At 40.2% G+C, this 12,498-nt stretch overlaps 1 protein-coding gene across 12 annotated transcripts in view; it reads right to left on the bottom strand.

Annotated features, from left to right (window-relative positions):
* ZFYVE16 (zinc finger FYVE-type containing 16) overlaps positions 1 to 3,283 on the bottom strand; it is a 56,960-nt gene extending 53,677 nt beyond the window's left edge. For 7 of the 12 annotated variants that reach the window (XM_081503790.1, XM_081503792.1, XM_081503800.1 and 4 more), the window contains exon 1: positions 2,558 to 2,666. The gene's annotated coding sequence lies outside the window, so the exon portion shown is untranslated. Of the gene's footprint in view, positions 1 to 2,521; positions 2,667 to 2,799 lie in introns of those variants that run through there. The other 5 variants (XM_081503795.1, XM_081503791.1, XM_081503797.1 and 2 more) reach the window with 2 other exon arrangements.
* Between the last annotated feature and the right edge of the window lie 9,215 nt (positions 3,284 to 12,498).

Below are 12,498 nucleotides of genomic sequence, written 5' to 3'. Positions count from 1 at the left end.
AGCAAAGGCATAAGGAAAAAAAATACAGAGGGGCAAACACCAAACTATTAATAATGGTGTCTGAGATTATGTAAGCTTTTCACATCTATATTGTATGTCCTTATAGTATTTTTTAACAAAAATATACTACTATAAATAGGAAAAAAGTTAATTTTGCTCCTTTCCTACAAAAAATGATAGCATGTATCCTTGTAATATAAAAAGATAATACAAATCTTTTAGAAAAACACTTGGACACTGGACCATAAATAGGCAAAAAATATGAAAAAACAACTAGTAAAATTATGAAAAAAAATTCAGTGTACAGTCTGCACTATCAAAGCAATACGAATTAGAATACATACCTTTCGCTGCCTACTAAATCAGAATACAATCTTTCTAATAACAAAAGCACACACAGTTGGTAAGGCTCTGATAAAAGAGCATCTCAGACCCTGATGATAAGAAGTAAACCGGTATACTCAGTCAGGGGAAAAATATGACAATATATACCAGAAGACCCAAGAAAGATTCCTAAGACTTGATCTAATAATTCTCATTTCATAAATTCAAGAAAATAATTCAAAACAACTAAAACTATGCAAAGATATTTTGCCAGATCACTAATTAAAACAATCTAGACACCAACATTAGGACACAAAAAATTATGTAGACATCAAAAGTGATGTTCATGTCTGTCAAGACTTTTTAGGTACATACTCTATGACCTAGCAATTCTACTTCTAGAGAAACACTAGCACTATGCTCAAGAATACACTACAAAGAACTTTCAATGTTGCAGTGTTTGTAATAGTGAAAACTGCAAAGAACCTAACAGCTCATCGATATGAGAACGATTAAATCAGCTTTTTCAAACTGTGGTCTGAGGGCCTCTAAAAACCCCAAATCTTTTGGGGGGTGAGGGCCTTCCTGTCCAAATATTTATCTGTGCAAGGATGGATTTTCTTAATATGCTTCAGCTTAAATAAGGCAGCACACCAAATGAGATTCTACCTGTCTCCTATAATACCAGATGTTAAAGTGATCTACAAAAAATGTAAAATGTAAAAACAAAAATACCACCTAATATTTTTTAAAAAATACTTTAGCTATTTTAAACATTATTTTTAATATATAATTAATTGGTTTACTGTTAATTTTAAATGAATAAAATAAAACATCTTAATTTTCAGTTTCAATTTCTAAAGCAGTATATATACTTCATTAGAAAAACAAAAACTCTATTACTCCTCGATAATTTTTAAGTGTAGAAAGGGAAACTGAGACCCACTAGATTAAATAAACTGGATACTTTCATATTATCTAGCATACCAGGGGATGATAGTTAACAGGGAATTTAGTTTTACCTGTATTATAACTATTTCAAAAGATAGTTTGTTCACGTATCAGTAGTGTAATCAAAATCACAGTTATATTTACAAAGTTTTCTAAAATATGGGGAAATGCTCAAAATATAATTTTAAGCAAGAAAAGTGGGTAATCCAATTGTATATAAAATCTCATCTTAATTAAGAAAATGCCACAGGGAAAAGACTCAGGTAAAAAGTCAAAATTAACTATTGGAATCATAGTTGATTATTTTCCCTTTTCCTTTATTTTAATATTAAAAAAAAATTTTACACCAAACATGCAGTTTAATATTCGGGGGAGAAAAAAAAAGGAAAGAAATTAGGTGAAAAATTAGTTCTACTAGATCAAACCACTGAACTTCTGCCAATTCAAAAGACAAGCTCAAAACAATAAATTAAGGAACCTAATTCGACCAACAAGCGGCCTATTTTGTCAAAGAAAAAAATACTAAGTTATCAAATGTGGGGGCTAGAGGGTGTAAGAACACCCTCAGTCTGGAATATAATAATAGGCAATCACAGTAGTACAAACGAAGTTAACAGTTTTAAAGTTAAGATCACCTTTTATAATTTTTCAAAGGTACAAAAGAAACAGTAGACGGAAGGAACACAGCCGCGTCCTTCGGGGCTAAAACGACGAGAAAAAAATGCCTGGGTGCGGGAACGGGCTTCGCCAGAGCTCGGGCGGCGATGACAGATCGGTCTGCGGGGGCCGAGTCCTTTCGGCGCAGAGGCTGCCACCCTCTCCCGGGGAGCGGCAGCCCCTCCGGCAGGCGCTGCACCCCCGCCCAGGCCAGACAGGCGGCCCGGGTGGCGCTTCTCCCGCCACCCGCCGCGGCCCCGGGGGGTCGCTCCCCGGGGCAGCGCCGAGCACTGCGGGCGGCCCAGGTGGGTGGGACCCGGCAAACAGTCGCCGTGATTGCCATCCTAGCCTGGTCCGGCCCTCCAGGCTTTACCGAGGGGGCCTCTGGGTTGGAGAGTGCTGATTTCCCCGCCAGTTTCAGGGGGGCTCGGAAAAGGAATGGCTCGGGGGGCCCCAAGCCTCGGCCCCTGGAGGCGCAGGAGGGCCAGACCGAGCGCCTAGCGCAGCGCGACCAGCAGCCACCCCGCCCCCTCCGTGAGGGCAGCAGGGGTGAGGAGAAGCCAAGACGCCTGTAACAGGGAACTCTTACCTCCCCACACCCCCGAGGAGCTCTCTGACGACCTACCGAGACGCCGCGCGGAGGCGTGAAGGGCGAGCTGGCCGGGAGTCCAAGGACTGCTCGGCGTCGACTCAAGGTTTGTTTCCAACCCCTTCCCTCCGCGACCGGGGAAAGCAGACAGCGCAGGCGCAGAAGAGGCTTTCCTCTGACTCACACGCCCCCTCCTCCGGCGTCCGCGGCCTCCGGTATCGCAAGGCGCCTGCGCGCTGCGATGCGGGGGTCTAAGCCCCGGGCCCAGGGCTTCTTACCGGAAATGCCTGAGGAGGCTCTGGGGTCTCGCGGGTGCCGGGAAAATCGGCCGTAGGTTGGAAGTCGGTTTCTCACTAGTGGCCTTCGAGCCGGGATCCGGTGGCGACCGGCGTCATTGTCCGGCTTCTTTCGTCCTTCGCTGACCTAGACGCAGCTCCCTCCGCCCCCCACCCCCAGCCTCCTGCGTCCTCCGGCCTGTACTGGACACACCCGCCTGCTGGGCAGCCAACCCGGCCTGCTCCCCCCGCCCCCGGCGCTGCTGTTATCCCGGAAAACCTCACTTTTTTTTGTTGTTGTTTCAGACTAGTTTTGCAACCACCCCACCCCCCCTCCTCCTGGCAGCAGCAGAAATGCTCCTAACCCACTGCCGAGCCTTAAGCCCTCCAGCTGACTGGCCATTCCCAAGGGCTGTGTCTTTGCCTCTCAGTTGCTTTAGTTCTGCTTTTCTGACGGTGGCCACGAGAACAGCTGCCTCTTCTGTCTGAAAACAAAAGCTAACTAATCTGGAGAAGTAAACGTCAATCATGTGATGTATATTTGGGCTTCTTTGAGCTTTACTATTTTCACCACCAATTTCCTATAAATGTAAATGAGGGAAGAAAAGACATCTATGTGCGTGCAGAGTATTACAGACTAGGGAAAAGAATCCATCGATGGCCAAAAGGTTTTAAATTTCACAATTCATACTGGCCTTTCAGAAATTTCAAGAGTTTTAGTATCTCAAGAGTATTTCAGTCTGATGTAAATTTGTGGTGAATGATTTGAGAATCAGGATCCAGATCTATAACTTGGACGTATGGTTTGTGATCTTTCAAAGATACTTCATCTTGATTTTCCTAAACTCTGAAATGAAATTGTGTGGGTTTAGCTCAGCAGTGAAACGTATTGATTTCTTAAAATAGTGAGCATCATGTATGTGATAGACACTGCTTTAAGTGCTTTGCTTAGATTACCTCAATTTAATCCTAGGAATAATTCTACGAAGCGCAGTGTGCATTTTCTCTACTGTGTGTATGCTGTTGCTCCCAGATAAATAAAAAGTCACTACCCTTATAGAAACACAGTCTTACAGCAGAGATGCATGTATACAAGTGCCTATTTGAGATAGAAGTATTTATATTGCACAATGTGAGGACAAAGACTAGAAATAGAAAACGCTGAGACCTTAAACAGATAAATGGGAAAAGTGTGGACATGAACAGCCAATTCACAAAATAAGAAATGTGTACTGCATATTTTACTAATGTTCAAACTCATTAATAATGAGAAGACAAAAGAGACATGTCCCGTGGATCTAATTAGTTTGTTTACTTTGTGGGTAAACTCCATTGGTGAGCATAGAATGAAATGAGCACTCATGCCCTGTTGGGGATATAAATGAGGACAAAGATTTTGTAAAGTTACTTGTCAACTCATTTCAAGAAGTGTTCACATGACCTAATTAAGTAGCTTTTCTTTTGGAAATTATAAGGATATTTTTCAGAATACAAAGATTTAGATGAGTAACACTAAGGAAAATATATCAAAAACTCAAATACCTTTCACATACAGATTGTACCTTGTATCACATTTATTTGTTTATGGATGTTTCCTCTATAAAGTGCATTTTGCTAGGAGTTGTACGGACTTTAAAGGTGGATAATTTATGATTTTTTTCCCTGAAGATGTTCACAATCCATTGTGTTATTCTTTCATTTATTAACATAAACAGCTGAAAGATTGCTGCAGTATAGTAAAATTACAAGAGCTGTGTGTAGATGCTTGGCCGACTTTTCTTTGTTGGTTGAAATAAAGAAATCTACACATCAAATGCAATGCCAGAAAAAATATTAAGGAAAAAGAGTCCTTGGAAAAAGTTGAGTAATAATTACTGAAATATTTTCATGTATTATCTTTAACCTAAAGAGTCTAGTTTATAACTAAATGGACTCCAGAAAAGCCATCATCCTAGTTCTAACATATTTGATTAATTTATTCCTTAGACTAGTCATTACTTGGATCATCAGCAGTTTTTATTATTTTGAAAGGTAACTAGAATCTTGATTATTTTAAGTGGCTTAAATTTCATTGTAATATGAACTTCCAAAGCTGTTCCCTTTTCATAAGTAAACCGGGTGGAGAAAATACCAGAAACATAAAAATAACTATGATAATTATTCATTTGTTTTATGGCTGGTCTGAGACTAACAAGCAATTTTTGAACTAGGGATTCATCGCTCCAAACTACAGAATATGACCTGCAGCGGTTAGTTACTGATTAGCATTTAAGTGCTATGTAGCCATGCTAAAATACCAATGTTACAAGGAAAAGAGCTGAAACATCTTTAAAAAAAATTGTCAGCTAATTAGGGCCAGTTAGATCAACTATTCAGAACAATGGCATCAATGAAGAAATAGTTATCATTTTGGTGACCATGCCAGCTAGTTTTTAAAAATACATAGAAAAAATTTGGAAGGAATTCCACTAAAATATTAACTCTATTTTTGGAAGGTGGAATTATGGGTGATTTCTCCCTCTTCTTTCGAGTAGTCCATTATTTTCCAAGTTTTTTTTGAATAATGAGAACATATTACTTTAATAATCCAAGAGGAAAAATGGAATAGTTCCTTTTAAAAAGAATTGCTGAATTCATAACTGAGCCAACCAATTACTTTATATTCATTATGCAATCTCTGCATACAATATATTGCATGACTATGAATCATCAGAGAGAAATACACCCAAAATGATTGATGAGCACTTGTGTCTGGATACTGTCTTAGAGGTGATACATGGTACAGTCATGCCCAGAGCTCAAGTCTGATACAGCTTCAACATCATGACACAGGATCTCTTGTTGAGGGGGTCATAATTCTTTGCCAAATATTTCTAGTTCTTATCTCTTCTGGACATGTGATGGCAGAGTACCTTCTGGTTCCCTTGTGGTTGAATAGGGCCAGTGACTGATTCAGGCTGATGAACTGTGTGAAGTGACATGTGTCTTCCTAGACTGGATATTTTACTCACCAATGTGTGGTCAAACAGCAGATGGCAAGACTGAATATTGACATTTTAGGAATCAGTGAACTGAAATGGACTGGAATGGGTGAATTTAACTCAGATGACTATTATATCTACTACTGTGGGCAAGGTAATGGAGAAGGAAATAGCAACCCACTCCAGTATTCTTGCCTAGAGAATCCTGTGGACAGAGGAGCCTAGTGGGCTGCTGTCCATAGGGTCGCACAGAGTCGGACATGACTGAAGCAACTTAGCATGCATGAATGCACTGGAGAAGGAAATGGCAACCCACTGGAGAATCCCAGGGACAGAGGAGCCTGGTGGGCTGTCATCTGTGGGGTTGCACAGAGTTGGACATGACTGAAGTGACATAGCAGCAGCAGCAGTGGGCAAAAATCACTTAGAAGAAATGGAGTAGCCATCATAGTCAACAAAAGAGTCCAAAATGCAGTACTTAGATGCAATCTCAGAAACAACACAATGATCTCTGTTCGTTTCCAAGCCAAACCATTCAATATCACAGTAATCCAAGTCTTATGTGCCGACCAGTAATGCTGAAGAAACTAAAGTTAAATGGTTCTATGAAGACCTACAAGACCTTCTAGAATTAACACCCAAAAAAGATGTCCTTTTCATTATAGGGGACTGGAATGCAAACGTAGGAAGTCAAGAAATACCTAGAGTAACAGGCAAATTTGGCCTTGGAGTACAAGCAGAGCAAAGGCTAATAGAGTTTTGCCAAGAGAACACACTGGTCATAGCAAACACCCTCTTCCGACAACACAAGAGAAGACTCTGCACATGGACATCACCAGACGGTCAATACCAAAATCAGATTAATTATATTCTTTGCAGCCAAAGATGGAGAAGCTCTATACAGTCAGCAAAAATAAGACTGGAAGCTGATTGTGGCTCAATCATAAGAGCACAATCTGTGGTTCAAGCATAAGAGCATGAACTCCTTATTGCCAAATTCAGACTTAAATTGAAGAAAGTAGGGAAAACCACTAGACCATTCAGGTATGACCTAAATCAAATCCCTTACGACTATACAGTGGAAGTGACAAATAGATTCAAGGGATTAGATCTGATAGAGAGCCTGTAGAACTATGGACGGAGATTCGTGACATCGTACAGGAGGCAGGGATCAAGACCATTCCCAAGAAAAAGAAATGCAAAAAGGAAAAATGGTTGTCTGAGGAGGCCTTACAAATAGCTGTGAAAAGAAGAGCAGCGAAGGGCAAAGGAGAAAAGGAAAGATATACCCATCTGAATGCAGAGTTCCAAAGAATGGCAAGGAGAGATAAGAAAGCCTTCCTCAGTGATCAGTGCAAAGAAATACAGGAAAACAATAGAATGGGAAAGACTAGAGAGGTCTTCAAGAAAATTAGAGATACCAAAGGAACATTTCATGCAAAGATGGGCACAATAAAGGATAGAAATGGCATGGACCTAACAGAAGCAGAAGATATTAAGAAGAGGTGGCAAGAATACACAGAAGAACTATACAAAAAAGATTTTCATGACCCAGATAATCACGATGGTGTGATCACTCACCTAGAGCCAGACATCCTGGAATTCGAAGTCAAGCAGGCCTTAGGAAGCATCACTACGAACAAAGCTAGTGGAGGTGATGGAATTCCAGTTGAGCTATTTCAAATCCTAAAAGATGATGCTGTGAAAGTGCTGCACTCAATATGCCAGCAAATTTGGAAAACTGGATAATATGGGACTACACTTCCTCATGCGACATTTTCTTCCTATTATGGTCATTTCCCATTTCCTTCTCATTTTCTTTTTTATTTATGCTCTCTCCTTTCCCCGTTGGTAACCATAAGTTTGTTTTCCAGGTCTGTGAGTCAATTTCTGTTTTGTAAATAAGTTCATTTGTATCATTTTTTTAGAGTCCACATATAAATGATACCATATGATATTTGAGTTCGGCTGACTTAGTATGAAAATCTCTGGGTCCATCCATGTTGCTGCAAATGGCAGTATTTCATTCTTTTTAAAGGCTGAGCAATATCCCATTGTATATGTATACTACATCTTCTTTATCCATTCATCTGTTTACAGTCATTTAGGTTGCTTCCATATCTTGACTATTGTAAATGGTACTGGTATAAACATCAGGATGTATGTATATCTTTGAATTAGTGTTTTCATGTTTTCCAGATGTATGCCCAGGAATGGGATTGCTGCTTCATATAGTAACTCTATTTTTAGAGTCTTAAGGAAGCTCCATACTGTTCTCCATAGTGGCTTCACCAATTTACATTCCAGTCAACAGGGTAGGAGGGTTCTGTTTTCTCCACATCCTCTCCAGCATTTGTTATTTGTAGACTTTTTAATGATGGTCATTCTGACTGATGTGAAGGAGTACCTCATTGTAGTTTTGATTTGCATTTCTCTGATAGTGATGTTGAGCACCTTTTCATGTGCCTGTTGGTCATCTGTATGACTTCTTTGGAGAAATGTCTATTTAGGTCTTCTGCCTATGTTTTGATTGGATTGTTTGTTTATTGGATATTGAGATGTACGGACTGTTTGTATATTTGAGAAATTAATCCCTTGTCAGTCACATTGATTTCAAATATTTTCTCTCATTTCCCAGGTTGTCTTTTTGTTTTTTATGGTTTCCTTTTTGGTACAAAACTTTGAAGTTTAATTAGGTCCCATTTGTTTATCTTTGTTTTTATTTCCATTACTTTAAGAAATGGATGCAAAAAAATTGCTGCAATTTGTGTCAAAGATTGTTCTGCCTATGTTTTCCTCTAGGAGTTTTATAGTATCTGCATTACATTTAGATCTTTAATCTACTTTAAGTTTATTTTTATATATTGTTTTTAATTTTTTAAATTTATTTATTTAAAAATTGTAAATTTTTTTCTTTCTTAGAAAAAAATGTTACACTCCATTTATAGTTATTTGAAAACACTGGCTTGATTCCTTGTGTTATTCAATACATCCTGTAGCCCATCTTACAGCTAATAGTTGGTGCCTTTTACTCTCCCATACCTAAGTTCCCCCCTACTGGTAACTACTAGTTTGTTCTCTCTATATATGAGTCTGCTTCTTTTTTTGTAGTATTCAATAGTTCCTGTATATTTTAAGTTCCACATATAGATGATATCATACAGTATTTGTCTTTCTCTATCTGACTTATTTCACTTTAGCATAATGCTCTCCAAGTCCATCTATGTTGCTGCAAATGGGAAACTTCTATTCTTCATTTCCTTCTTAACATCAAGGACTCCTGACCAGTATCCTTGGTCTTAAATTAACACTATTATTTTTCCTAAATAGAATTTTCTTCAGTGACTTTTAATCTGTTTTCATTTCAGTGATGGATTGTCAATTTTATTACAGTCTGCACTTTTCCTGCTGACCTTGTATATATTCATTAGATTTAGATTTGACTAAGTGGGCTTCCCTGGTAGCTCAGCTGGTAAAGAATCCACTTGCAATACAGGAGATGATTCCTGGGTGGGGAAGACCCCCTGGAGAAGGGATAGGCTACCCACTCCAGTATTCTTGGTCTTCCCTGGTGGCTCAGATGGTAAAGAATCTGCCTGGAGCAGACCTGGATTTGATCCCTGGGGTGGAAAGATCCCCTGGAGGAGGGCATGGCAACCCACTCCAGTATTCTCGCCTGGAGAATTCCATGGACAGAGGAGCCTGGCGGGCTATAGTCCAGGTGGTTGCAAAGAGTTGGACACAGCTGAGCAGCTAAGCACAGCACACAGCAAGGATATTAGTAACCTGCAAAATATAAGGCTTAAACTAGATGCTTATTTTCCTTTTGCATTAACAAAATTTGCATTAATTTTACATTTTGTGACATTAACAGATACAGATGTCTAGGGCTGCCATAGAACTCTATTTTATGAAGTCAAAACAGACTTTGGATTCTTCTAGCTTTTTACTCTGTCAACTGTAGCCTCTATTCCCAAGGTCACCTCATGGTCCAAGATGGCTCTTCAGCTCCAACTCTCGTGTCCATATTTCAACCAGCAGGGAAGAAGAAAGTGACATAGTGGATCAAATGATCCATGTAAGCTGTTCCTTAAGGAAGGTTCTCTGAAGTTGCTACAGGATGTTGTTGTTGTTGTTTAGTCACTAAGTCATGTCCTACTCTTTTGCAGCCCCATGGACTGTAGCCTGCCAGCCTCCTCTGTCCACGGGATTTTCCAGGCAAGAATACTGGAGTGGGTTGCCATTTCCTTCTCCAGGGGATCTTCTCAACTCAGGGATCGAACTCATGTCTCCTGGTTAGCAGGAGGATTCTTTACCACTGAGCCACCTGGGAAGCCCTGCTATAGGATATTCTTGCTTATTTGCATTGTTTAGGGCTTATTCCCCTGGTCATATATAATTACAAGGGAGACTGAGGAATTGTCTTTAGTTTGGGAGGCCCTGTGCCTGGCTGAAAATTCTAACCTGCCTGGGAAAATGGATATTTGGAGGAAATAGCAACTTCTGCCACATTCTAATTGAACCATGGTGCCATTGGGAGCTCCTTTGCAGGAACACAGATTCATCAAATAATATTGATCTGAACAGTCTCTGCATGACAACTGCAACTCCAGAATAAAGGCTGACTTCTCAACCACACTGGGACACACTATTAATGATTACATTGTCAATGCAAAGTCAAAAAACAAAAACTGTCCCTCCACCCCTCACTGTATTTCTTCCCCTCATCACATTTTTATGAGTGTTTGCTCTCACTGACTCACTTCCTCGCCTCCTGTTTTTATCTTCAACCTTCTCTGAAATGGATTCTCCCTGACTACTTCACTGTTCTTGCAAACACTAACAGTGACCCATGAAGCCAAATTAATCAGGTGCTTTCTGTCATCTTCCTTGGTTTCTCAGCATTTGGCAAAGCTAACACTTCCTCTTTCTTGAAATGCTGTCTTCCTTTGGATTCCATGACACAACATTGTTCCAGAAGCTGTGTAAATTTCCTTTTGGTACTCTCCTCTATCAGAACACAAGAGTGGATCTCCTAAGAGCTCAGTTCTAAGTCCTCTCCTCCACAACTATGCATAGATAAACTCATCTATTGCAGGCTTTAATTATCACATGTGCTGAAGATCCCCAAAACTCTATCTGTAATTTGATCTTGATTCTATTTTGCAGTATCTTCCTTTTCTTTCAGTGTCAGAGCAAACAAGTAACTTGTATTTGACTAGCCAAAGCTGGTTATTATCCATCTGAATGCACAGAAATTTTAAAACACACTCTTGTGTGTGTTTGCTTGTCAGCAAACCATAGACTGTATGCCATATTAAGACAAAAAAAAATATTATTATAGCTTATAATCATAGTATTGAGGCATTCATTTCTTAAACTGTCAACCAGTATGGCTGCCTTGTGGTTGAGAAGGTTCATATGACTGGTTCTAGCCCACTAGTGAATGAGTTGTGATTAGAACTACCACGTCATGGCTAGAACACATAATCACCGGTCTGAGACCTTCTGGAGCCATCTTTTCTCTCTTGACAGCCAGCAGTATTCAAGATAGTGGCTGGTCTCTTAGCCTAGATCCCTAAGTGACTAAAATTAGCTTAGTCACCCCTCTAAACCTCTCCCTCACCCCACCCCCCCAAAGTAATGAAGGTAGTGTAGTATGAGGAAGAAAACAAACTGGTCGTTTAGGCACAGACTTTGGGCATTTGTTACCATGACATAAGCCATCTGATATACCCATCCCAACTGATATAAATGTTGGTACCAGCAGTAAATGCTATTGAACAGAAACCTAAATAAAACTCGAGGCCCTGGGTTAGGGACTGACAGCAGGTGGCAAAGAAACTGCTATCAGAGGATGGAAGGATGGTGATTCATCTTGTGAAGAAGTGAAACCTTGGTCACCTGACAACTTGGAAGGTAGGTAACGTACCATTGACTGTGTGACCTTAGGAGAAGTTTGAAAAGAGTGTTAGTAGCATATACTGGCAGCTGTTTTCATTTGATAATTTACTACAAGAAACAGATAGTTTCAGAAAACAACTGGCCAGTTTGCCAACAGAAATGCAGACAGACAGGGACAGAACATTAAGCAAGGAAGTGCCTACAGACCATGAAATCAGTAAAGAGGGAAGGGAAAACTTGAGCAAGGGAGTTGAAAGGATGGTGAAAAGATGGTGGGTCAGAGAGTTGGAAGTCCTCAAGGGGTTGAATGATTATTGGACTTGGGGTTCTAAAGGCAGTGAGGTGGACAAACAAGTGGGGAGGAAAAGTGGGGGAAGATTAAAATCACATGAAAAGTGAGAAAGACAAATGTGCTCCATAAAAACAATCTCAGCTCTTCTTCTCATGTTCTGCCATGCTCAACAGCTACTGCGCATAGCAAGAATTCCTGTGTAATGTTCTTAGGCACCCAAGTTCTCCAGGCAGAGGCTCGGCTGGAGGCAGTGGGCCTGGAGCCATAGCTGATGATGTGGGGCTTGCTGGCCCCCAGGGAGTGGAAATGGAACACATGAGAAATAAAAGAAAAATGAAAGGTTAAAAAAAACCAAAACATTTTTTGCTCAAGAGACAGGAAAGATTGGGAACACTATTCAGAGTTTGGATGAGGATATAGGCATTGCAGAATCAGCTTCTGGTTAAGGATCGATGTGTGATTGATTTTTCAGGCCTGACTACAGGCAATTAAGGCTTTACCCAGAATACCTGGTGGGACTAGGGG

This window comes from Giraffa tippelskirchi, chromosome 6 (assembly GCF_054371585.1).
Source record: "Giraffa tippelskirchi isolate mGirTip1 chromosome 6, T2T-mGirTip1v1.2.pri, whole genome shotgun sequence".
NCBI lineage: Eukaryota > Metazoa > Chordata > Mammalia > Artiodactyla > Giraffidae > Giraffa > Giraffa tippelskirchi.
This window is presented reverse-complemented; position numbering and strand designations above follow the sequence as displayed.